This window comes from Amblyraja radiata, chromosome 8 (assembly GCF_010909765.2).
Source record: "Amblyraja radiata isolate CabotCenter1 chromosome 8, sAmbRad1.1.pri, whole genome shotgun sequence".
NCBI lineage: Eukaryota > Metazoa > Chordata > Chondrichthyes > Rajiformes > Rajidae > Amblyraja > Amblyraja radiata.
The window spans coordinates 25,856,214-25,883,225 of NC_045963.1; the positions used below are offsets into that span (position 1 = coordinate 25,856,214).

The following is a 27,012-nucleotide window of genomic DNA, read 5'->3' on the forward strand; positions in this document are numbered from 1 at the left end:
CAAACACCGCACAGACAGCACCCAAGGTCAGGAGTGCTCAGATCTCTGGTGCTGTGAGGCAGCAGCTTTAAGAAGGCATATAGATATGCAAGGAATGGAGGGATATGGACCATGTGCAAGCAGGTAAGAGTTGGTCTTGGCATCATGTTCAGCACAGACATTGTGGCCCGAAGGGCCACTTCCTGTGCTGTACTGTTCTATGTTCTATATTATAGATGCACCACAACCTCAAAACCAGGCAATTGCCAGTGAATACTTTCACTGGTGAAAAGTACAATATTCCCAGGGATGCCTCTTCTGGGGAGCTGCCTTTAATCATTTTTTAGTTAAATTAAGGATAAATTAAAGCCTAAATATGGGGTTGGCCATGTTCTATTTACTTAGGCACATACAACCAGATTGCTCAAAGAGTTTAATGGCTTCCAGAGAATGGGACAAACATCAACCAAACATTTCCCAATTACATGGCACTTTCCTGGCAGACGGCAGGGCAGAACAGTGGTGCTCATGGTTCCAGAGACCCGGGTTCGATCCTGGCCTAGGGCGCCATTTGTGCAGAGTTTGTAACTTCTTCCTGCAATCGTCTGGGTTTCCTCTGGGTGATCTGGCTTTGTTCCACACCCCAAAGATGTGCCGGTTTATAGGTTATTTTTTTCACACAGAGAGTGGTGAATCTCTGGAACTCCCTGCCACAGAGGGTAGTCGAGGCCAGTTCATTGGCTATATTTAAGAGGGAGTTAGATGTGGCCCTTGTGGCTAAGGGGATCAGAGGGTATGGAGAGAAGGCAGGTACGGGATACTGAGTTGGATGATCAGCCATGGTCATATTGAATGGCGGTGCAGGCTCGAAGGGCCGAATGGCCTACTCCTGCACCTAATTTCTATGTTTCTATGTTTCTATGTTATTTGGCCTGCTGTGAATTACCCCTAGTCTAGTGTGTAGGGAATGGATTCAAAAGTGGGATAACATAGAACTGGCTTGAACGGGTCAGTGTGGACTTGGTAGGCCAAAGGGCCTGGTTCAATGTTGTATCTCCAAACTAAAAACCTACACCATGAGGGTAGTGAGAGAAGTGATGATTTTCGGGTTCTCTGGATAGTGGAACAGGCCCTACTGAATCAGTTTAAAGATGGAAATAATTTCTTCCTGGATGGCCTGAACAATATTTGTCCTTCAACTAACATCCCTAAGCCATGTGATCTGGGCCAAATACAGAGAAATTGGACTAGCTTAGCTGGGGCATCGAGTTAGGCTGAAGGCTGTTTCTGTGCCGTTTGACTGATTCTAAAGCACAGAAACATGCTCCTTTTCCCTTCCTCTGCCATCCCCGAACCCCACATTTCCCTTCATCCCTCTCTTTCCCCTTCCCCCTCTTGTTCCCTTGTACTTATATCGCACCCCCGACTTTACATTTTGCTGCCTTTCTTCTTTTCTTCTCATTCCCTGGTGCCTCTGTTTCAACTCTAGGCTTTGTAACTTACTCCACCCATCTGGCCAGGCACGGAAATCGCTATCAAAACATGGGGGGTGGGACACACAATTTCTTGGCGTACACACGCGAGGCTTCGGCCGCGGGCCCTGTAGACAATAACATCGGAAGCTGACCTGGTTGGTGACCGACTCCGAACTCCAGCAACAGCAGCTTCGTCCGCCCAGAATCGTGGGGCTTGAATCGGCCCGTTCGCGGGCCTTTCATCGGGCGGTCGAGGGCTTCAACATCGGGAGCCTCGATCGCCTCAATGCAGCAGTTTGATTTTAAGCCACACCGGGCGCTGAAAGGCCCCGCGAATGGGCCGATTTAGCCCTGAGAAAGTGTCTGATAAAGTCCGGATTACAAAACATGGCCCACACCTCTCAAAGCATGGGGGGACGTGCCTCCCCGTCCCCTCCAGGATTTCCGCTCATGCATCTGGCTATCACCCTCCTCCCCTACATACACCCACCATTTGCCATGCTTTTCCCACTCTCTTTTTCACATTTGTCTCCAGCTCCCCCATTATTCTGAAGAATGGTCCCGACCCGAAACATGGTCTATCATTTCCCACCACAGATGCTGCCTGATCCACCAAGTTCCTCCAGCACTTTGTTTTGCTCATGATTCCAGCATCTGCAGTTCCTTGTCTCTCCTTTTGTTTTTAAATGTTTATGCACTTGTGTAACTTATTCAGATGCACCACAACCTCAAAATCAACAAGCCAAACTGTCGTGGGCAAAAGTTACACCACACCGCTCATTGCCATCAGCATTTGAGTCACGTGCCGGTACAGAGGTGAAGAATCTAATGGGTTTTAGTGGTTCAGAAGAGGAAGCATGAGGGTGAGAAAAGAGCAGAGATGCACTGCAGAAAAAAATGATTATAGAATAGTGGCCCATCATTAATACATCTTGCCAGCAGCTTGCTTTGTTATTCCACCTTAATCAGGTCTGTCATAAATAATGAAACACAGGTCCACCACCGATTTTCCAGCAACTGGTGGTCTGGCACCTCCTTTACTTCAGACTAAATCATGAAAGCACACTTAAAACCCCCCCGGAATGTGGCACCTAGGCTGGGTAAGGCGGGCGATCTAGACCTCATCGGTACTTCCGCGGCCGATCGGGGGGTCGAGTCTGCCCCCTGCGGCCGGGACTCTGGAACTCCTGCCCGGCCAGAGCCGTTAGATCTGTTCCCATTGCCGACTTCTGAATCCGACTTTGTGGGCCGGTATCTCAGTTCTAGTTCTATCGCAGGTGATAGACACTCCATCGCAGGTGAGGTCCATACTGACCGACATCCACTATAAACCCACTGACTCCCATGGCTATCTGGACTACACTTCTTCCCACCCTGCTTCCTGTAAGGACTCTATCCCCTACTCCCAATTCCTCCATCTACGCTGCATCTGCTCCCAGGATGAGGTGTTCCACACCAGGGCATCAGAAATGTCCTCATTCATCAGGGAACGGGGGTTCCCCTCTTCTACCATAGATGAGGCTCTTACCAAGGTCTCTTCAATACCCCGTAACACTGCTCTCACTCCCCATCCCCCCCACTCGTAACAAGGGCAGAGTCCCCCTTGTCCTCACCTTCCACCCTACCAGCCGTCACATACAACAAATAATCCTCCAACATTTTCGCCACCTCCAACGTGATCCCACCACTTGCCATATATTCACATCTCCTCCTCTGTCTGCTTTCCTCCGTAACTCCCTGGTCAATTCGTCCCTTCCCTCCTGAACCACCCCCTCTCCGGGCACGTTCCCTTGCAAGCACAAGAAATGCTATACTTGTCGCTTTACCTTCCTCCTTGACTCCATTCAATGACCCAAGCAGTCTCTCCAGGTGTGGCAGAGGTTCACCTGCACCTCCACCAACTTCATCTATTGCATCCGCTGCTCTAGATGTCAGCTGCTCTACATCCGTGAGACCAAGCGTAGGCTTGGCGATCGCTTCGCCGAACACCTCCGTTCAGTTTGCAATAACCAACCTGATCTCCTGGTGGCTCAGCTCCTCAACTCCCCCTCCCATTCCGAATCTGACCTTTCTGTCCTGGGACTCCTCCATGGCCAGAGTGAGGATCACCGTAAATTGGAGGAGCAGCACCTCATATTTCGCTTGGGCAGTCTGCACCCCAGCGGTATGAACATTGACTTCTCTAATTTCAGATAGTCCCTACTTTCTCCTCCCCTTCTCAGATCTCCCTCAGCCCACTGGCTCCTCTTCTTTTCTTCTTCACGCCCCTCCTACCCTCACATCAGTCTGAAGAAGGGTTTTGACCCGAAATGTCGCCTATTTCCTTCGCCCCATAGATGTTGCCTCACCCGCTGAGTTTCTCCAGCACTTTTGTCTACCTTCTAGTTCTAGAACCGTTGGACTCATCTCGGAGGCCATGACCTCTGTTAGTCCTGCAAAAAGGATATACAAGAAAGGATCCGAATATATTTCACAGAACCTGGTGCCAGATGAGGGAAGCTTGATATTGGTAACTGGTTTACTGTCAGTGACAAACTTTGTTTTGCTTTGTTATCCAGGCAGATCATTCCATGCACGAGTACATCAGATCGTGCAAAAGAGACCATAGAACAACAGTACAGCACAAGTAAACATAGAAACATAGAAACATAGAAATTAGGTGCAGGAGTAGGCCATTCGGCCCTTCGAGCCTGCACCGCCATTCAATATGATCATGGCTGATCATCCAACTCAGTATCCCGTACCTGCCTTCTCTCCATACCCTCTGATCCCCTTAGCCACCAGGGCCACATCTAACTCCCTCTTAAATATAGCCAATGAACTGGCCTCGACTACCCTCTGTGGCAGGGAGTTCCAGAGATTCACCACTCTCTGTGTGAAAAAAGTTCTTCTCATCTCGGTTTTAAAGGATTTCCCCCTTATCCTTAAGCTGTGACCCCTTGTCCTGGACTTCCCCAACATCGGGAGCAATCTTCCTGCATCTAGCCTGTCCAACCCCTTAAGAATTTTGTAAGTTTCTATAAGATCCCCTCTCAATCTCCTAAATTCTAGAGAGTATAAACCAAGTCTATCCAGTACAGGCCCTTCAGCCCACAATGTGTGTGTTGAACATGATGCCAAGACTAACACTTATCTGCCTGCACACAATACATATCCCTCCATTCCCTGCTTATCCATATGCCTATCCGCATTTCTAAAATGGCACTATGGTATCTGCCTGCATTACCACCCCTGGCTGTGTGTTGCAAGCACTCACCACCATCCATCTAAAAAGAAAATCACTCCACACATCTCCTTTAAATTCTGCCCCTCTCACCATAAAGCTATATATTTGTTTATTTCTATGCAAATTCGGATCCTTTCTTGTATTTTATTTGCAGTATAAACCTTCTGTTTGTGGAATTCTGGACTACCTGACTATTTCGAGGATTGGCAAGTGGGATGTTTAGCTCGTTGAAGGTTCATGAACATTGAAAGGGTCTTTTTGTGCAATTCCATGTGGCTCCCATTAAACAGTCTGCAATGTCAAGAGTAGAGTCAAGAGTGTTTAAACGTCATATGTCCCGACACAGGAACAATGAAATTGTTATTTGCAGTAACATAACAGGCCTGTACACACAGTTTACATAGATAATATACAATAAAGAATAAATTAATTAATAACTCCAATACTAGTGCAAAAAAACCTGAACACCTCCGTGCAACCAAAGACGATGAATAGTTCATAGTTGATGTGTGTATTGTGCAGTGTTGAAGAGCCTGATGATTGTTGGGAAGAAGCTACTCTTGAACTTGGTGGTCACGGTTTCAGACTCCTATACATTCAATTCAATGATATTTTATCGTCACATGTACCTAGGTGCAGTGAAATGCTTTCTTTTGCATACAACCTAGTAAAATCGTGCAGCAGACCTCACCTAGGCAGTACACAACAGTCGCCACGTTTCTGGCGCCAACAAAGTTACAAGGCCTGCCGCTGCATGTGGCAGCAGGTGGCCTGCTCGCCGAGCCCCACTTCATTCTCGGCAGCTCCTTGCCGGATGGTTTAATTCCGATGGTGGGAGCAAAACTATAGACCACCAGGGGCGCCGGGGAGATGGCAGCCCTGCCGGCAGTCTGTCTGTTTTTTCATCTTTTTGTTATTTTTAGCGTTTGTTAAAAGTTTGTTTTAATGTACTTCGGTTTGTTTTATGTGGGGGGAGGGGGGAGGGGATCAGGGGAAACTTTTCTTTTTAAGTTCCTACCTTCCCGGAGATGTGATCAATTTTCGGATCACATTCTCCGGGTTCTGTAGCCTACCATCGTTGGAGGCCTCCTCGGACTATCGTGAGCCCCACCGCGGGGCGCGGACTTAACATCGGGGCGGATCCCTTGCCTGGGATCGCTCCCGCCACGGCCTGCGGACTTACCATCAAGGGCTCGCAGTCTCGGGAGAGGCTAGTTGGGAGCTCCAACGCAGCTGTAGGTTCGACCAGCCCCAACGCGAGGTTTGATCGCCCGGCGCGGGGGAGCTGACATCCCCCCGATGCAGGAGCTGATCGCCTCGACACGGAGGGCCTGAACGCCGCCGGCTATGGGACTCAAGACTGTCCCGTCAACGGAGGGCTCGAGGCCCCCGACCGAGGAAGAACAAAAGGAAGGACTTGAACTTCATTTCGCCTTCCATCACAGTGAGGAATGTGTAGGAGTCACTGTGGTGGATGTTCATGTTAAATATGTTTTTGAGCCTGATGCTTTTAATTGTATGACTGACCTGGCCAGTGAAATTCCTCGTATATTGCAAAACATACTTGGTGAATAAAATCTGATCCTGAAATAAACAGCATGCAGAATATAGTGCAATAATTACAGGGAAAGTGCAGATTTTTTTTTTTAAAACAAGGGCCGTAATGACGTACATGGGAAGATCGTATATTCATCTATAGCTTGTGAGAGGTCCGTTCAAGAGTTGGAGAAGAAGCTATTCCCGAATCTGGTGGTATGTGCTTTCAAGCCTTCACAATCAATGATAACCATTCGCCTTGGACAACATACTACACGTATATACTAAAAAACAGAATAAAACTTCTCATTTTCCACACAACTAGAATCTTCAATGAAACTAAAATAACCTGGAAATTTACAGAAAAGTATAAATTTTGACAGAAATAATTCCCAGTGCTCCACGAGTTAAGCGTATTTCAACCCTTATGTAAGCTCTATAAAAATACTTCAACTTCATCTCTTGTTTCTAAAGATCAGCGGCAATTATCTTCAGCCAACATCTGAAATAGCAACACACCGACAGCTAGGGTAGCCATTAGCAAGCTACTTTGGACTAGTTCCTTGGCCTCGTAAAAATGGTACACTACAAGATTTAAGGAGATTGCACACACAGACACAGGCGGACACAGCACACTGCTCTGCCGCAGCTGAATTACCACCAGCTCACTGCTTTTCGCCAGAGGAAGGAAGCTGTTGCAAACTGAACAATCAAATCTGCAGGAGCAAAAAGTTCTCACAGAGATGGCAACTATAACTATTAACGCTATAAAAATGACTTTCTTACCACAATTAATATATTTGTTTCAAGCGATCCCAATATATATTCCAAAATATTTTTTCAAAAAACTAGATTCCACTATCACTAATTTTATATGGGATTACAGGACACATAGAATTCAACGAAAGCATTTGTGCAAATCTAAAGAAGTTGGGGGTTTATCATTACCTAACTTTATGTATTACTACTGGGCAGTGCATATTAAGAACATAATGTACTGGCTGGATAGTTCCACTCAGCAGTTGGAGTGGATAAGAATGGAGAAAGAGGAGTGCTATCCGCAAGATATAGGAACGATCCTGCTCTCACCGATAAAATTGAATAGTATAATATATAAGAAGAACCCAATTATTCACAATATAATAAGAATTTGGAAACAAATAAAAGTATCCTTGAAATTAAATAATTTATCAGTACTAACCCCACTATTGAACAACCCCGCATTCAAACCTTCTCTCATCGACAACACATATCAACAATGGGATAGACTGGGGATTAGGAAAGTAGTGGATATGTATGAATTGGGCAAACTGTTATCATTTCAACATTTAAAATTAAATTTAAATTGAAGGATAATCAATATTTTAAATATATACAGGTATGTGACTTTATGAAGAAATATACACATAGATTTCAAACTATATTTTTAGACCCTTTAGAAGAAGCAATAAATATTAAGGCTGATTCACAAAAATTAATATCATACTTTTATAATAATATATTATATAGAGAATCACCCTCAACAGAAGCACTAAGGGAAGATTGGGAACATGAGCTAATGATAAAGATCTCGAAGGATAGATGGGAAAAGTATTTGATGAATACACATAACTGTTCTATTAATGCAAGACATAATTTAATTCAATTCAAATTATTACATAGACTATATTATTCAAAAACGAGGTTGAATAAATTTTATCCAAATGTCTCTCCCAGATGCGATAAATGTTTGTCTCAAAACGCTAATTTAACACATTCATTTGTAGGATGTACAAAGTTGAATAAATTTGGAGTGATATATTTGATATATTTACAAAGCTCTTCAAGTCAAGAATAGAACCCAAAATGGAATGGATTATATTTGGAATAATAGGAGAAGATACCAATTTAAATAAAGACCAAAATGTTTTTTTTAATTATGGGTTAATAATTGGAAAGAAATTGATACTTAAATTTTGGAAAAATACAACCATACCAACTGTTAAAATGTGGATTAGGAATATGATGGACATAGCACGCCTTGAAGAAATGAGACGCCGACATAGATAAATATGACCAATTCCTAAGGAGTTGGTCTCCTTTCATCGACTTTTTGGAATCATGTGATGCAGCGGTACCATAAGGATTGCTGATTTCAGTTCATGACGTGGATAGATCTACATCTCCGAATACAGATTTGAAAAATTCTCTTTTAAGGGGCCTTCTCTTCTATTTCTACTTTCCACTTTTTCTTTTTTCTTTTATTTAAATTTTTTTTTTTATATACACACTTCACGTTTTTCTACTCTCTACCATCTATTTTTCCACTTTCTATTATTTTCTTTTTCTTGTCTTGCTTACTTCCTTCTCATAACATAAAACTAGAGGTTGTACATAGAATGGATTACGGTATGACATAGTTGGCACCTAAAATTAGGTTCCACTGTACTGTTTTGTACTGTATTAACTTCTAATAAAATAAACAAATAAAAAAAAAAAAAAAAAAAGAGATGGCAACTCCTTGAGGCAAGTGTTATCAGAGTAAATTTATGACGTGATCAGAGTTTTCATCACTTTCTCTCCGCGATAGTAGAGGGCATATCTAAGATGAGGGGCGCAAAGTTTAAAGGAGATGCGCAGGACAAGTTTATTTACGCAGTGTGGTGATTGCCTGGAATGTGCTGCCATGGGTGGTAGTGGAGGCAGATTAAATACTGGCATTTAAGAGACTACTAGACTAAGTGGGACCCGTTGGGTCCCAGTCACACGGGAGGCCTGGTCCCCCCAACGCAATCCATTCCCTAATGCAATATTCCACACTCACCTATGGGGGGGGGGGGGGGGGGGGGGGGGGGGGTGGGGGGGAGGGGGAACCTTCAAAACCATCATATCTTTTGTACTATTTCACCGATTGGAACAAAACTTATTTGACTTGCAGCAAAAGAGAATGGTGAGTAAGGTGGCGAAAAATCGTAGTGCTATGGGGGATCGTTTTTGCGCAAATGTCACTACAACGCAGACAGGAAGTGGTCAAGATGAGAGTTTTAGTAATATATAGAAGAAGATATAGAAGATTGGATAAGCACATGGACATGCAGGGCATTGGCGGATGTGGATTAAGTGCAGGCAGATAAGAGTTAGTCTTGGCATCATGTTTGGCACAGACATTGTGGGATGTAGGAGGAAACCAGAGCATCCAGAGAGAATCCACGCTGTCGCAGAGAGAGCTTGCAAACTCCACACAGACAGCACCCGTGGCAGGATCGAAGCTAGCTCTTTAGCACTGTGGGACAGCAACTCTACTGCTGCACTGCTGTGCTGGCCTCAGAAACACCGCCGGGGACGCAGAGGTGGGTTAAAGGCCAGGTTAGAGCTAGCCCCACACAGGGTAGCGATTCCTAGCCTTTTTCTCGCCAACGTGCGCTCACTGGCAAACAAAATGGACGAACTCCGGCTAAGGATCACCTCCCACAGCTGGATCAAGGACTGCAACATCCTGATCTTCACGGAAACTTGGCTCAACACTGACGTTCCTGACAGCACCATCCAGCTATCGGGGCGTCATTTACTCCGAGCGGACAGGACATCAGACTCCGGTAAGACCAGAGGTGGGGGTCTGTGCATTTATGTAAATAAAGCATGGTGCACGGACTCCACCATCATCGAGAGTCACTGCTCAGCTAACCTTGAGTTCCTCTTGGTTAGATGCAGACCGTTCTATCTGCCCAGAGAGTTCACCTCCACTGTTGTGACTGCAGCCTATATCCCTCCTGATGCTAATGCCAAGCTTGCAATGAAAGAGCTGCATACTGCCATTAGCAATCAACAGACGCACAACCCCGAGGCAGCCTTCATTGTTGCGGGTGACTTCAATCACTCTAACCTGAAGACTGTACTCCCCAAATTCCACCAACATGTCTCCTTCCCCACTAGAGTAGACAAGACACTGGACAAAGTCTACACCAACATGGCTGAAGCTTACAAAGCCATCCCCCTCCCCCACCTTGGTCAGTCTGATCACGTCTCATTGTTCCTGCTCCCTAAGTACTCCCCACTCATCAGACGGGTTAAACCAACTGTGAGGACAGTTAAAGTCTGGTCAGAGGAAGCGGACTTCACACTTCAGCAGTGTTTTGGAAACACTGACTGGAAGGCGTTTGCAGCCCAGGCCACCCTTGACTCCCACACGGACATTGATTCCTACACATCCTCTGTTCTGGACTTTATAAACTCCACCATCAATAGTGTCACCTCCCTCAAACAGGTGACCATATTCCCGAATCAGAAGCCATGGATGAACAGCGAGGTCAGGCTACTGCTGAAAGCACGGGACACCGCTTTCAGGTCAGGCGATGCTCGAGCCTACAGTTCAGCCAGGGCTAACCTGAAGAGGGGCATCAAGAAGGCCAAGCACTGCCATAAGCTCAGGATTGAGGAGCACTTCAACAACAACTCCGACCCCCGACGCATGTGGCAAGGCATCCAGGCCATCACGGACTACAGACCCTCCAACACCACCCCCACATCCAGCGACGCCTCCTTCCTTGAGGAGCTTAACCACTTCTATGGCCGCTTCGACAGGGACAATCTAGAGACAGCCATCAAGGCTGTGCTACCTGCCGATCACCAACCCCTCACACTCACCCCCTACGACGTATTCGTGGCACTGAGTAGGACTAATGCACGTAAAGCTGCTGGCCCTGACGGCATCCCCGGGCGCGTGCTCAGGGCCTGTGCTGCGCAGCTGACAGACGTCTGGACTGACATCTTCAACCTGTCACTTGCCCAAGCAGTTGTCCCCACGTGCCTTAAATCCACCTCCATCGTGCCAGTGCCAAAACACTCCACTGCGGCAAGCCTCAACGACTTCCGCCCAGTTGCACTTACCCCCATCATCACCAAGTGCTTCGAGAGGCTGGTCCTGGCACACCTCAAAAGCTGCCTACCCCCCACACTGGATCCCTATCAGTTTGCCTACCGCAAGAACAGGAGTACGGAGGATGCCATCTCAACGGCACTTCACTCCGCCCTCTCCCACCTCGACAACAGAGACACTTACGTAAGAATGCTGTTCATCGATTACAGCTCAGCATTCAACACCATTATACCATCAAAACTGATCACCAAACTCGGTAACCTGGGCATCGACCCCTCCCTCTGCAACTGGATACTGGACTTTCTAACCAACAGACCCCAGTCTGTTAGGTTAGACAAGCACACCTCTTCAACCCTCACCCTGAACACCGGCGTTCCACAGGGCTGTGTGCTGAGCCCCCTCCTCTACTCCCTCTTCACCTATGACTGCACACCTGTACATGGTACTAACACCATCATCAAGTATGCAGATGATACAACGGTGATTGGCCTCATCAGCAACAACGATGAGTCGGCCTACAGGGAGGAGGTCCAGCACTTAGCAGCATGGTGCGCTGACAACAACCTGGCCCTTAACTCCAAGAAGACCAAGGAGCTCATTGTAGACTTCAGGAAGTCCAGGGGCGGCACGCACACCCCCATCCACATTAACGGGACGGAGGTGGAACGTGTTTCTAGCTTCAGGTTCCTGGGAGTCAACATCTCCGATGACCTCTCTTGGACCCACAATACCTCAACTCTGATCAAGAAGGCTCACCAGCGTCTCTTCTTCCTGAGGAGACTGAAGAAGGTCCATCTGTCTCCTCAGATCCTGGTGAACTTCTACCGCTGCACCATCGAGAGCATCCTTACCAACTGCATCACAGTATGGTATGGCAACTGCTCTGTCTCCGACCGGAAGGCATTGCAGAGGGTGGTGAAAATTGCCCAACGCATCACCGGTTCCTCGCTCCCCTCCATTGAGTCTGTCCAAAGCAAGCGTTATCTGCGGAGGGCGCTCAGCATCGCCAAGGACTGCTCTCACCCCAACCATGGACTGTTTACCCTCCTACCATCCGGGAGGCGCTACAGGTCTCTCCGTTGCCGAACCAGCAGGTCCAGGAACAGCTTCTTCCCGGCGGCTGTCACTCTACTCAACAACGTACCTCGGTGACTGCCAATCACCCCCCCACCCCCCGGACACTTATTATCACTTATTATTATTTATTTAAATCATTTGCTATGTCGCTCTTCCAGGGAGATGCTAAATGCATTTCGTTGTCTCTGTACTGTACACTGACAATGACAATTAAAATTGAATCTGAATCTGAATCTGAATTTAAGACCAGTTTCACCAAACCCAATTTCCGGTATAATAATTTTGGGCTTAATCCAATTCTGAACCTCCTCCTCGCTCCTACTTTACGCGTTCTTCCAGAACTACATTAAATCACACTGACAGTTGTGTTTAATGAACAGAAGTATGGAGGAGGATTTAGTTTAGTCTAGTTTAGTGCGCTGCTTAGGGTCAGGCTGGAATCCATGGCTTTGATTATCTTAAATGCACATGGATTGAGGTGGGGATGAAATTTACCATTTTTCACCTTCTGGACAAGAGTTCCCTTCCAATTATGGATGCTTGCAATGCTATTTAGCTTAGTCTAGTTTAGTCCAGAGAATACATTCATTATCGTTTAAATAAAATATTAGCGACACAGTGACGGACGCACCACACATCTCTGTCCTCCAGTTCCTGCGGACTTCCGCCGCTGGAAATATATGATTTGTGTGTGTGCTTTCATTCCTTACAATGCTGTATACGACAGTGATCATAACTTCTACTGAAGTGTGGCTCGCTAAAAGCTCATCCGCCCTTTGACAGGTCTCGTTTTTGGTCCTGCTGGAGGTCCACAGCCCCCTCCTCACCTGGCAAACCAAGTGGGGGAGACGGTTTAGTCACCAACTGTCTGACCATGGAGCAGGTAGCACGGGATTACATGGTACACGTGGCGGGGGGATCTCCCCCTGACCTTTCAGAGAAACAGTGTGGAAACAGGCCTTTCAGTACACCGTGTCCACACTGACCAATGATCACCTGATCCACTAGCTCTATCCCACACACTAGGGACAATTTATAGAAGCCAATTAATCTACAAACTTGTACATCTTTGGAGTGTGGGAGGACACCAGAGCACCCAGAGGAAACCCACACGGTCACAGGGAGAACATGTAAACTCCATATAGACAGCACCCGTACTCGGGATCGATCCTGGGTCCCTGGCGTTGTAAGGCTGCTACACTACGGCGCATTTTGATTTCCAGTTTTTTGATGTTGAGTTGAACACACTTCCAAATGTGTCCATTACTTGTTGTAATTACATTCTATCCATTTTTCTTTCAATAGAGACAATCTGTGCCGATTATTAAATGGAATTTCATTGCTCATATAATTACAAAGCATATACAGTATTACAAAATTGGGAGCTGCTACCATGGTGACGAATGAAGAAGTAAATTACAGCTACAAGCACAGTTCTTGCTTTAACAGGGTTGTCCCAAAGCATCATTCTTTCCAGATACAAATCAAGCGTATAAATCCCAAGACTATGCACTGAAGTTGGTAAAAAATTATGCAACAGAAAGATCAAGAAAAAACATGCTCAGAAAGAAGTCTCACAATGCTGCCCATACCATTTTAAGAGCTCAACGTTATTAGCTTAACTTAGAGCTAAACGCAAAGTACTGCAGGTACTCAGCAGTTCCATCTGTGAAGGGAATGGATAGGTGACGTTTCAGGTCAGGGCCCTCCTCCAGTCTGAAGGGTCCCAAACGAAAAAACTGCCTGCCCATTCTCACTGAAAGGGTTCAGGGGAGACCTGATATTGTTATAGTACCTGCCTCAACTACCTCCTCTGGCAGCTCGTTAGATATGCACACCATCCTCCGAGTGAAAAAAGATGTCCGTCAGGTTCCGATTAAACCTTGCTCCTCTCACCTTATCTACAGACAGTTTGTTCCCCCATTCATCCCAAATAGCAAGGACACAGCAGGTGAATTTTTGTTCAATTTCTTTTCTGGGTGTAAGATTCTGGCCTGGTCATGTGATGGAAATTGTGTGCAAAAGGTTATTCATAATCAATGAGGATCAGGTCCCGCTGAGTTACCCCGGCATTTGTGTCTATCTTCGAGGGTCAGAACAGCTTTGTTTGGAAGATCAGTATGTGAATAAGAAATAAGATATGAATGGTTTAGGTTATGTTTATGACAATACCAATTTTAGCAGAAATTTGAAGCATAACCTAACCAGCATTATTTGGACAGAATTTCCTCAGTGAAATTTTAGATTACTTTATAGATACTGCGTGGAAACTTTGGTCCACCCAGTCCACGCCGATCAGTGATCACCCTCTTCATTAACACTTTCCTACACACGAGGAATAATTTACAATTTTACCAGAGCCAATAAACCTAATAACCTGTATGTCCTTGGTGTGTGGGAGGAAATTCGGAGCACACGAAGAAAATCCACGCGGTCACGGGAAGAATGTACAAACTCCTTACAGACAGCACCTGTAGTCAGGATCGAACCCAGGTCCCTGGTGCTGTAAGGCAGCAACTCCACCACTGTGCCACCCGAAATGTCAACCCAAAACGTTTATAATGGTATCAGTTCCATATTCCAGCAAAATGGCATCTTTACATCGATTTTCATTTGTTACTTATTTTAGATGGCAAACTATTTTTACTGAAAACCTCAATGTTGCAGTGCTCCTACCACTGTAATAGTTAAGACCTATTAGCTTCACTAAATTTGACAGGATTTATCCAGATTATCCTAGGATCAAATCAAAGTAAAATGGATTAAGATCTCAAAATCTCTCAAGACCTCTCAGCACAACACTTGATAAATCCTGCTTTAATGGCAGATTTAATCTTTGACTTTTCCAAAGAAATGCGATGGAATGCACAAGGACCAGTGGCCCTTTGAGAAAGATTCTGAAGTTAGGGAAGAACATAAAATGCTGGAGTAACTCAGTGGGTCAGACAGCATCTCTGGAGGAAATGGATAGGTGATGTTTCAGGCCTGGACCTTTCCTCAAATCCACTGCTTCTCACAACAATTTGTCCTGATTCCACCTCTTTTCCAGCTTTTCTCCCCCACCACAATTAGTCTGAAGAAGAGTCTCAACCAAAAAATTGCCTCACCGTGCCCTCCAGAGACGTTAACTAACCCGCTGAGTTACTCCAGCACTTTTAGTCGCTTTTTTGTAAACCTACATCTGCACTCCTTTGGGTATGCATATCTTTTTTTATGTAGTATTTGAACTTGGATTGGGCATGGCTGCTGTATTGTCTAATTAGTTTACATAGTATGCATTGCATGGATGTAACATTAAATAAACAAAGTAGAGCAATCCCCTAGCAGCTGAAGACAGGGTTGATCAAGAGCTTGCATCTCAGAGCTGACAATTGTTTCTGATTCGCCCAACCTACGCTTGGTCTCACCGATGTAAATCAGCTGACATCTAGAGCAGCGGATGCAGTAGATGAGGTTGGAGGAGATACAGGTGAACCTTTGTCGCACCTGGAACGACTGCTTGGGACCTGATTATTCTCCCTCATTGTTTCACTTGTGGAGGATAGGGTAGAAACAAAGAACTGCAGATGCCATTAACCAAGGAAAGATACAAAGACTGTCCTGAAGAAGGGTCCCAATCCAAAACGTCACCTATCCAAGTTCTCCAGGGATGCTGCCTGACCTGCTGAGTTACTCCAGCATTGTTGTGCCTTTCTGTGGGGTGAGGATAGGATTGGCTTTGGCCTCATTTCCCCTCTCCCTGTTGATCAAACTAACTATAATCTTGCTCGTGGTCAAGGCTCAAGTGCACATTCACCTATGCGCAGCTAAACAAGGCCTTGAGCTAAAATAACTCAAGAACTCCCTACAGTAACTGCTGTTTTCAGCATTCATGCACTGACTGCTGAGGGTGTAAGTTTAGAACCACTTGTTCAGGTACATGTAGGGTTTTAAAACCATTAAATACAAACTGAAGAAATCCCATTACTATCAAGATTTACTCTTAATAAACAAATTATTTATATATCAGGATACTTACACCTCCCAATGAGCTGCTCATAGAAAACTAATAGATTCACTTACAGGTAGTCCAAGAGTAAGGAAGTTCAGAAATTGCCAACAGTGCTTCTCAACAGACAGCACTGGATTGCAACCTTCTGAAGATTGATTTTCAGAAATCAATAGACTATAGACAATAGGTGCAGGAGTAGGCTATTCGGCCCTTCGAGCCAGCACTGCCATTCAATGTGATCATGGCTGATCATCCACAATCAGTACCCCGTTTCTGCCTTCCCCCCATATCCCCTGACTCCACTATCTTTAAGAGCCCTATCTAGCTCTCTCTTGAAAGTATCTAGAGAACCAGCCTCCACCGCCCTCTGAGGCAGCGAATTCCACAGACTCACAACTCTCTGTGTGAAAAAGTGTTTTGTCTTCTCCATTCTAAATGACTTACCCCTTATTCTTAAACCGTGGCCCCTGGGACACCGCTTTCAGGTCAGGCGATGCTCGAGCCTACAGTTCAGCCAGGGCTAACCTGAAGAGGGGCATCAAGAAGGCCAAGCACTGCCATAAGCTCAGGATTGAGGAGCACTTCAACAACAACTCCGACCCCCGACGCATGTGGCAAGGCATCCAGGCCATCACGGACTACAGACCCTCCAACACCACCCCCACATCCAGCGACGCCTCCTTCCTTGAGGAGCTTAACCACTTCTATGGCCGCTTCGACAGGGACAATCTAGAGACAGCCATCAAGGCTGTGCTACCTGCCGATCACCAACCCCTCACACTCACCCCCTACGACGTATTCGTGGCACTGAGTAGGACTAATGCACGTAAAGCTGCTGGCCCTGACGGCATCCCCGGGCGCGTGCTCAGGGCCTGTGCTGCGCAGCTGACAGACGTCTGGACTGACATCTTCAACCTGTCACTTGCCCAAGCAGTTGTCCCCACGTGCCTTAAATCCACCTCCATCGTGCCAGTGCCAAAACACTCCACTGCGGCAAGCCTCAACGACTTCCGCCCAGTTGCACTTACCCCCATCATCACCAAGTGCTTCGAGAGGCTGGTCCTGGCACACCTCAAAAGCTGCCTACCCCCCACACTGGATCCCTATCAGTTTGCCTACCGCAAGAACAGGAGTACGGAGGATGCCATCTCAACGGCACTTCACTCCGCCCTCTCCCACCTCGACAACAGAGACACTTACGTAAGAATGCTGTTCATCGATTACAGCTCAGCATTCAACACCATTATACCATCAAAACTGATCACCAAACTCGGTAACCTGGGCATCGACCCCTCCCTCTGCAACTGGATACTGGACTTTCTAACCAACAGACCCCAGTCTGTTAGGTTAGACAAGCACACCTCTTCAACCCTCACCCTGAACACCGGCGTTCCACAGGGCTGTGTGCTGAGCCCCCTCCTCTACTCCCTCTTCACCTATGACTGCACACCTGTACATGGTACTAACACCATCATCAAGTATGCAGATGATACAACGGTGATTGGCCTCATCAGCAACAACGATGAGTCGGCCTACAGGGAGGAGGTCCAGCACTTAGCAGCATGGTGCGCTGACAACAACCTGGCCCTTAACTCCAAGAAGACCAAGGAGCTCATTGTAGACTTCAGGAAGTCCAGGGGCGGCACGCACACCCCCATCCACATTAACGGGACGGAGGTGGAACGTGTTTCTAGCTTCAGGTTCCTGGGAGTCAACATCTCCGATGACCTCTCTTGGACCCACAATACCTCAACTCTGATCAAGAAGGCTCACCAGCGTCTCTTCTTCCTGAGGAGACTGAAGAAGGTCCATCTGTCTCCTCAGATCCTGGTGAACTTCTACCGCTGCACCATCGAGAGCATCCTTACCAACTGCATCACAGTATGGTATGGCAACTGCTCTGTCTCCGACCGGAAGGCATTGCAGAGGGTGGTGAAAATTGCCCAACGCATCACCGGTTCCTCGCTCCCCTCCATTGAGTCTGTCCAGAGCAAGCGTTATCTGCGGAGGGCGCTCAGCATCGCCAAGGACTGCTCTCACCCCAACCATGGACTGTTTACCCTCCTACCATCCGGGAGGCGCTACAGGTCTCTCCGTTGCCGAACCAGCAGGTCCAGGAACAGCTTCTTCCCGGCGGCTGTCACTCTACTCAACAACGTACCTCGGTGACTGCCAATCACCCCCCCACCCCCCGGACACTTATTATCACTTATTATTATTTATTTAAATCATTTGCTATGTCGCTCTTCCAGGGAGATGCTAAATGCATTTCGTTGTCTCTGTACTGTACACTGACAATGACAATTAAAATTGAATCTGAATCTGAATCTGAATCTGGTTCTGGACTCCCCCAACATTGGGAACATGTTTCCTGCCTCTAGCGTGTCCAAAACCTTATATGTTTTAATAAGATCACCTCTCATCCTTCTAAATTCCAGAATGTACAAGCCCAGCCGCTCCATTTTCTCAGCATATGGCAGTCCCGCCATCACGGGAATTAACCTTGTGAACCTACGCTGCACTCCCTCAATAGCAAGAATGTCCTTCCTCAAATTTGGAGACCAAAACTGCACACAATACTCCAGGTGTGGTCTCACTAGGGCCCTGTACAACTGCAGAAGGACCTCTTCTATATTCAACTCCTCTTGTTATGTGCTTTTCCCGAGCCCCCATTCGCCGTGATGGGATTTCAGTCACAGTCTCAGAGGCCGACGTCAGAAGATCCTTCAGAGGGGTGAACCCTCGGAAAGCGCCTGGACCTGATAGTATACCCGGTCGTGTTCTCAAAACCCGTGCAGACCAACTGACTGGAGTTTTTGTGGAAATTTTCAACCTCTCACTTCTGAGGTCCGAGGTTCCCACCTGCTATAAAAGGGCATCAATAATACTGGTGCCCAAGAAGAGCAAGGTGACGTGCCTCAACGGCTATAGTGCAAACTCCATCATCAAGTTCGCTGATGACACCACTGTTGTGGGATGAATCACAGATGGTGATGAGTCAGAGTATAGAAGTGAGATGGACTGATTGACCAAATGGTGCCAGCACAATAACCTGCCTCACAACACCAGCAAAACCAAGGAACTGATTGTGGACTTTGGAAGGGGAAGGATAGGGACCCACAATCCCGTTTCTATCAACGGGACGATGGTGGAAAGGGTAAAAAACTTCAAATTCCTGGGCGTGCATATTTCCGAAGATCTTTCCTGGTCCCAGCACACTGATGCAATCATAAAGAAGGCACATCAGCGCCTCTACTTCCAGAGAAGGTTACGGAGAGTCGGTATGTCAAGGATGATTCTCTAGAACTTCTACAGGAGCACAGTAGAGAGCATACTGACTTGCTGTATCGTGGCCTGGTTCGGCAACTTGAACGCCCAGGAGCGGAAAAAACTGCAGATAGTTGTGACCACTGCCCAGTCCATCACCGGCTCTGACCTCCCCACCATCGAAGGTATCTATCACAGTCGCTGCCTCAAAAAGGCTGCCAATATCATCAAAGACCCACACCCACATCCTGGTCACACACTCATCTCACCATTGCCATCAGGTAGAAGGTACTGGAGCCTGAAATCTGTAACATCCAGGTTCAGGAACAGCTGCTTCCCCACAGCCATCAGGCTATTAAACACAAGATCAAATAAGCTCTGAACAATAACAGTCTATTATTATTATTACACTATATCTGTTTATTTATTGTGTATATATGGTCTATAGACACACTGAACTTTTATCTTCCGTTTGTATCATGTTTACATATTCTGTTGTGCTGCAACAAGTAAGAATTTCATTGTCCTATCTGGGACACATGACAATAAAACTCTCTTGACTCTTGAAATGTCATTTGCTTTCTTTACTGCATGCTGTACCTTCAAGCTTGACTTAATCAGTGGCTTGCATGTACCTACAAACACTTGCCCTCTAGTCATTGATACTTTCATCCTGGGGAAAAGGTTCTGATTGTCCACCCTATCAATGTCATTGTGTATTATTATGTAACACTCAATAAGTTTCTCCTTTCTTGCTGGCATCCACAACTTTCCATTAACAGAATAATAAACAATTTTTATTGCTTTACAATCTCTCTTGCTTCAGAAGATAGACACAAAATGCTGGAGCAACTCAGAAGGGACTAAGATACTAAGAAGGGTCTCAACCCGAAACGTCATCCATTCCTTCTCTCCAGAGATGCTGCCTGTCCCGCTGAGTTGCTCCAGCATTTTGTGTCTATCTTTGGTGTAAACCAGCACCTGTCGTTCCTTTTTACACATTCTCTTGCTTCAGACACAAGTTCAGTATGTAGCTTGTCATTTACCCAAATGTTTAAAATCTGTTACTTTTGAAATATGTTTTGTTTGGTTTTGCTGTTTTAACTACTTTTGACCTTATGTATGCCTCAGCTTTTGTTTCTCACCTTGTAAAACATTTGTCAAAAATACTGCACTTTTGTTTTTTAACTTCCAGCTTTGCTGGTGAGAAAATTTCATAAGTACTGCAATGATCAGCCAGCTTGACTGCATCTCTGATGTGGATGCCAGAAGTCATGTTGAACTGGCATTTAACAGCATCTGATATTGACGAATTGGACACTAATATGTTCAGAGTTTTACAACTAGATTTGCAAGCAGTGTAACTTTGCTGTTTTCAGAACACATAACTCGCTGCATTCTTAGTGTCCACAATTGACCCAGAAAATAAAAACAGGCACCAAGATCATGAAGGAGAGCAAACGAATGAATCCAAGAAGACGGTTTAGAATTCTGTAATGGGGGGGAGGAGGGAGATGATAGTGATGCGGCGACAGAGAAAATGGCAGATGGAGAGAGCAATAAAAAAGGAGGCACAATGGTGCTTTATTGTCATGTGTGCACTGCACAGTGAAATTATTTTTGCATAGACCACACATGCACGAGTCGCCATATTTTGGTGACATTTACAAAAAGTCCAAAGTCTATGTACTGGAGCAGCTCCCAATCCAGGTAAGCCCCCGGCTTACTGGGGCCTCCTCCGTCACCCTCGACCGGCTCAGCCCACGAACTGAAGTTCCTCTCCTCACGAGACTACCTTATGTATTCCGAGGATGTCTCCTGCAGTCCAGCTTGGGGGCGCTGCAGGCAATACCACCGGTTCCTCTCCTACCAGCCCACTCCTCCCGTCCGTCGTCACCAGCGGCTCCCTCCTCCTTGGCTCTCCGATCTTCATAGCCGAGCTCAACGCCTTCTGAGCTTCCCCCCTGCAGGCCGCGGCCCACAGGGTCTTCTTTTTTGCCGCAGACATATGAACAAGAAAGAATAGAGCCACATATAATCATGTGTCTCCATGAGACACATAGAGACACATGTCTCCGCCTGAATGTGTGCGTATGTAGGTTAGTTTAGTTTATTGTCACCACTGTACCAAGGTAAATGAAAACCCTTTGTCAGCGGAAAGACAATATATGATTACAATTAAGCCATCCACAGTGTAGATCCATGATAAAGGAAATAACGTTTAGTGCAAGATAAAGTCCAGTAAAATCCAAGGGTCTCCAATGAGGTAGATGGTAGCTCAGGACTGCTCTATAGTTGTTGATAGGATGATTCCGTTGCTGGGAAGAAACTGTTCCTGAATCTGGAAGTGTGCATTTTCACAGTTCAACGCCTCTTGCTTGATGGGAGAGGGGAGAAGAGGGAGGGGCTGGGGTGAGACTCGGCCTCGATTATGCTGGTGGCCTTGCCGGGGCAACAAGAGGTGTAAAAGGAGTCAATGGAAGGGAGGTTGTTTTGTGTGATGGACTGGGCTGTGTCCACCATTCTCTGCAATCTTCTATATACATGGTACATCTATACACTACATCTGTACATCTATGCACATAGATGTGTGAAGGGGGTAAGAGAGGGATAAGAGTTAGTACAAGAAAGAGGGTGGGAAATGCATGAGAGTGCCAGAGTCGATAGAGAGCAAGATCAAGAGACATACAAGAGGCCAAGAGGGATACACATAACATAGAACAGTACAGGCACAAAGTGCTGGACTAACTCAGCAGGTCTGGCAGCATCCCTGGAGGTGATTTTTCGGATCAGGACCCATCTTCAGAGAAAAGAATCAAAGTTTGAGATGCCTTGAGTCTGAGGAAGGGTCTTGACCCAAACCGACCATGTTTTTTCAGAGATGTTGCCTGACCCGCTGAATTGCCCGACCTGGAGTGTGGGAGGAAACCGAATATCTCGGGAAAAACTCACGCAGTCATGGGGAGAATGTACGAACTCTGTACAGACAGCACCCGTAGTCGGGATGAAACCCGGGTCTCCAGTGCTGCAAGCGTTGTATGACAACAGCTCTACCATTTCGCCACCGTGCCTCTCGTAATTTTATATACAGACAGTTCCGACATATGCAATAGGCGACTCAAGTACACTCCCACTTGCGTAAACAATTTTGTACTCTGTCCCTAGTGTAATTAAGACAGTTTGTGATTTCCATAGCACTGTACGATCGGTCAAGTTCACATCAGAAACAAGCCGTCATTGGCGGCAGTGCTTACCCAGAAGGCCGCACACTGCAGAAAGTGCCCCAGATGTAGCCGGACGCCACTGAGACAGTTAATACTCTCAGTGATGGACACAAAGTGACAGAGTAACTCAGCGGGCTAGGCAGCATCTCTGGAGGATTTAGACAGGCAACATTCCAGGTTGAGACCCATCTTCAGACTCAGTGAGTTATTTCGGGTAACGGTTGGGGATAGTGATTCTGACATGTAAAATATGACATGTAAGGCTTCACGTTCTGTGAAACCTTACATAAGTCATGGAGTGCCTGTACTTCTATCAGGTCTCCCCTCAGCCTCTGACAATCCAGAGAAAACAATCCAAGTTTTAGGCAGACAGAAAACTCTCTCAAATACTCCCGATGCTCAAGACCCATCACTTTAGACTTCAGAGATACTGTGCGGAAACAGGCCCTTCAGCCCACCAAGTCCACGCTGACCAGTGATCATCTCATACACTAACACTATACTACACACTAGGGATAATTTACAATTTTTTTACCAAAGCCAAATAACTACAAACCTGCACATGTTTGGGGTATGGGAGGCAACTGAAGCATCCAAAGAAAACCCACGCAGCCACAGGGAGAACGTACAAACTCCACATAGACAGCACCCGTAGTCAGGATCGAACCCGGGTCTCTGGTGCTATAAGGCAGCACCTCTGCCACTGCACCCCTGTGCCACCCTATCAATGTACTAGACGTCAGCCTCACCTCCGTCAGATATGAAGTTACTGGGAAGAGCATTTACTGCAGCTGATCTTGCATTCTGCATTTGAAACCAGTTAACATTTGGCACAGAAGATAAATGGAAACATCAGACTTCAGACATTGCCGTCTTTACTGGAATGACAACAGAAATTTATTCGAGATGAGGAGCTTAAGCTTCCTTTGATCCCAGCTTTTATGCTTCCGCCAAATAATTTCATCCTTTTATTGTCTTCAATATGAAGGAATAGAAAGAAAATCATTAAAGACTTCACATGTTGACTTTGGCAGAGATACCAGTTCTTCATTTATAGATGCCCAGAGCTCAGTTTCATTTAAATGCAAATAATAACGTATGACAGAAGGGTACAAATTCTCAATTTAAAAATAATATAAATTTACTGCCATTTATTATTGTTTAGTATCCACTTACAAAACATTGGAATTTATTTGTTTTCAATCAGTTTGTTAGGGAGCCATCGTGTTCCAGTTACAGCTTGCAAAAGCTGCTTTAATAAGGACCAGTCAATCTGAAGAAAGACACACAAAATGCTGGAGTAACTCAGGGGGTCAGGCAGCATCTCTGGAGAACATGGATAGGCAATGTTTTGGGCCACGAGCCTTCTAACGTCAGGCAGATTAGATTAGTTTAACTTGGCATCATGTGCGACACAGTTATTGTGAGCTGAAAGGTGTTCCTATTCCTCCGGGTGCTCCGGTCTCCTCCCACATCGCGAAGACATGCGGATTTGTAGATTAATTGGCCGCTGTAATTTGCCCCTGGTGTGTAGGGAGTGGATGAGAAAGTGGCATAGCGTAGAACTAGTGTAAACGGATGAATAATGGTTGGCATGGACTCGGTGGGCCGAAGTGCCTATCTCCATGCTGTATCTCTAAACTAAGAGGCATTGAGGCTTGGGGCACAATCCACATCCCTCCATTCCCTGCAACCTCCCCTTGTAGCTAATACCTCCCAATCAAAATAGTGAGTGATCACACTGACTTGTGGAGCCAGAAAGCTTATTCTTGGGGCATTGAGGCCTCATTTGACATTTCATTCAAAAGACATCCTGACAGTCAGCATGGATCAACAGTATCCTGAGTGTCAGTCTAGTATTTGTGTTCAGCTTAGTTTAGTTCAACTTTCTTAAATGAAACGAACATATGATCCTCTGAATCCAAGGTGAGGGTGCCACGGTGGCTCAGCTGATAGAACCACTGCTTCGTAGTGCCAGAGACCTGGGTTCGATCCTGACCTTGGTTCAAAGGTTCAAAGGTATTTTATTGTCACGTGTACCAATTAAGGTACAGTGAAACTCAATTTACCATACTAGAATAAGCAACAAGCCACACAACTACATAAAAGTTAACATAAACATCCACCACAGCGGATTCCACATTCCTCACTGTGATGGAAGGCAATAAAATCTAAACTTCTTCACTCTTTATTTTCCTGCAGTCAGGGCAGTTGAACCATCCACAGTTGGGGCGATCGAAGCTCCCTCAGCCGACGATCGAAACCTCCATGTCGTGGCGGTCGAAGCTCCCGCGGCTTGGAGATCCCATCATCGATCCCTAACCACAATGTTAAAGTTCGCAGGCTCCCGCGGTTGGAGCAAGGTTGATCCCGGACAGGGACCGCCAGCTCCAAGATGTTAAGTCCTGCAGGCTCCCGTGGTTGGAGCTCCTAAAGTCGATCTCCAGCAAGAGATCGCCAGCTCCTTGATGTTCGGCCACAGTGCAGACGGAGATATGATACGGAATAAAGATTGCATCTCCGTCGAGGGAAAAGATTTTAAAAAGCTACCCCCAACCACACCCCCCCCCCCCCCCCCCCCCCCCCCCCCCCCCCCCCCCCCCACACATAGAACAAAGCTAAAGAATACTAAAACATACATTTAACATATACTAAAAAACAACAAAGAATGAAAAGGACGAGACGGATTGTTGGCAAGGCTGCCATTGCGGTGCTACCCCGTGGAGTCTGCCTGTGTGGAGTTCTCACATTCTCTCTGTGACCGTATGGGTTTCCTCCGGGTGTTCTGGTGTCCTCCCACATCCCAAAGACCTGCAGGTTTGTAGTTTTATTGCCCTTTGTAAAATTTCCCCTTACGTGGAACAATATAGAAATAGTGTTATGTTTCGGATCTGTGACGTTTTGGGTTGGGACCCTTCTTCTGACTGAAGAGTCGGAAGAAACGTCCCAACCAAAAATGGCACCAATCCTTTTTCTCCAGAGATGCTGGCTGACCCGCTAAGATACTCCAGCACTTTGTGTCTATCTTTGGTATAAACCAACATTTGCAGTTCTTTGTTTCTAGAACTAGTGTTGACAGGTGATCGATGGTGTTGACTCGGTGGGCCAAAGGGCCTGTTTCCATGCTGTATCTATATACTAAACTGATGCACAACAGCCAATACACCTAAATTGATGTGAATAATAAACATCAACACTTCAATGTATACCTAATGTTTTTTATAAAAATGCACATGGAGCCGTACAAATTGCAAATTAATTCCCACAATTCTCCGAAAAATTCCCATTTCAATCATGCCAATGGGCTGGAAGAGTATTGCTTTAACAACTTAAATAATGATGTATGGATTTTAGCCACAAAACAATTAAATATGTAAACTGCATGGCATGTGTTAGAGGCTCGTTAGTCTCCCGCAATCCACCCCCTCCTGTGCTCTGTTTGAAGCTACAGTCTTGGAAACAGCTCCTCATACATTTCTACCAGTAACTTAAAGTCAGGACATAAACTTACATGTCTAATTGGTGCAAAGAGCACACTCCTTGAGCAGCACCTGCCAAATGTGCAATTTTTTTGAATCATTTAACCTAATGTGGCACCAATTCCCCTGTCAATATTTTAAAGCAATTTTCCAAAACACTGCCAGTTTCCAATTTTCCAAAGCTTTGTTAGTTTATGAATAATTGACTAACCCAACAGTTCTTTATTCTGTGTAACGAAGTACATCATAATCAATATATTATCACACATATGCGAGTTTAGATCATAAGATATTGGAACAGAATTAGGCCATACAGCCCATCAAGTCTCGCCACCACTATAAGATCATGGCTGATCTATTTTTCCCTTTCAACCTCAGTCTCCTGCATTCTTCCCGTAACCTTTGATACCCTTACTGATCAATATTTATATTTTTATGAATGCAGTATCTCCAACAGTTCACGTGTGTCCATTAATGCTTGTTTTGTTCAAATTTCAGTGCCAAGATTTGGGAAAGAAATTATATTCCCATTGATTTTAGCCTTGGGGCAAAATTGTGCAGACCTCTATTTTTTTTTCATTCTGTCCTTACTTAAGTTGGGATCTTTACAAGACCATAAGACATAGGAGCAGAATTAGGTCATTCAGCCCATTGAGTCTACTCCGCCATTCGATCATGGCTGGTCTATTTTTCCCTCTCAACCCCATTCTTCTGCCATCTCCTCATAATCATTGACGCCCTTACTAATCAAAACCAAAATCAGACTCTGCTTTAAAAATACTCAATGTCTGTGGCAAAGAATTCCACAGATTCATCACCCTCTGGCTAAAGAAATTCTTCCTCATCTCCTTTCTAAATACACGTCCTTTTATTCTGAGGCTGTGCCCTCTGGTTCCACACTCT

The 27,012-nt window shown here is 45.9% G+C and overlaps 1 protein-coding gene and 1 long non-coding RNA gene across 4 annotated transcripts in view; both read right to left on the reverse strand.

Annotated features, from left to right (window-relative positions):
• Positions 1-27,012, reverse strand: part of prkd3 (protein kinase D3) — a 281,534-nt gene that overhangs the window by 194,703 nt on the left and 59,819 nt on the right. The window lies entirely within an intron of this gene.
• On the reverse strand, positions 12,955-26,466 carry LOC116975977. The gene is made up of 3 exons (XR_004412827.1): positions 26,447-26,466; positions 24,772-24,775; positions 12,955-13,074 (listed from the first exon to the last, which is right to left on the reverse strand). It is a non-coding gene; the product is annotated as an uncharacterized LOC116975977 (long non-coding RNA).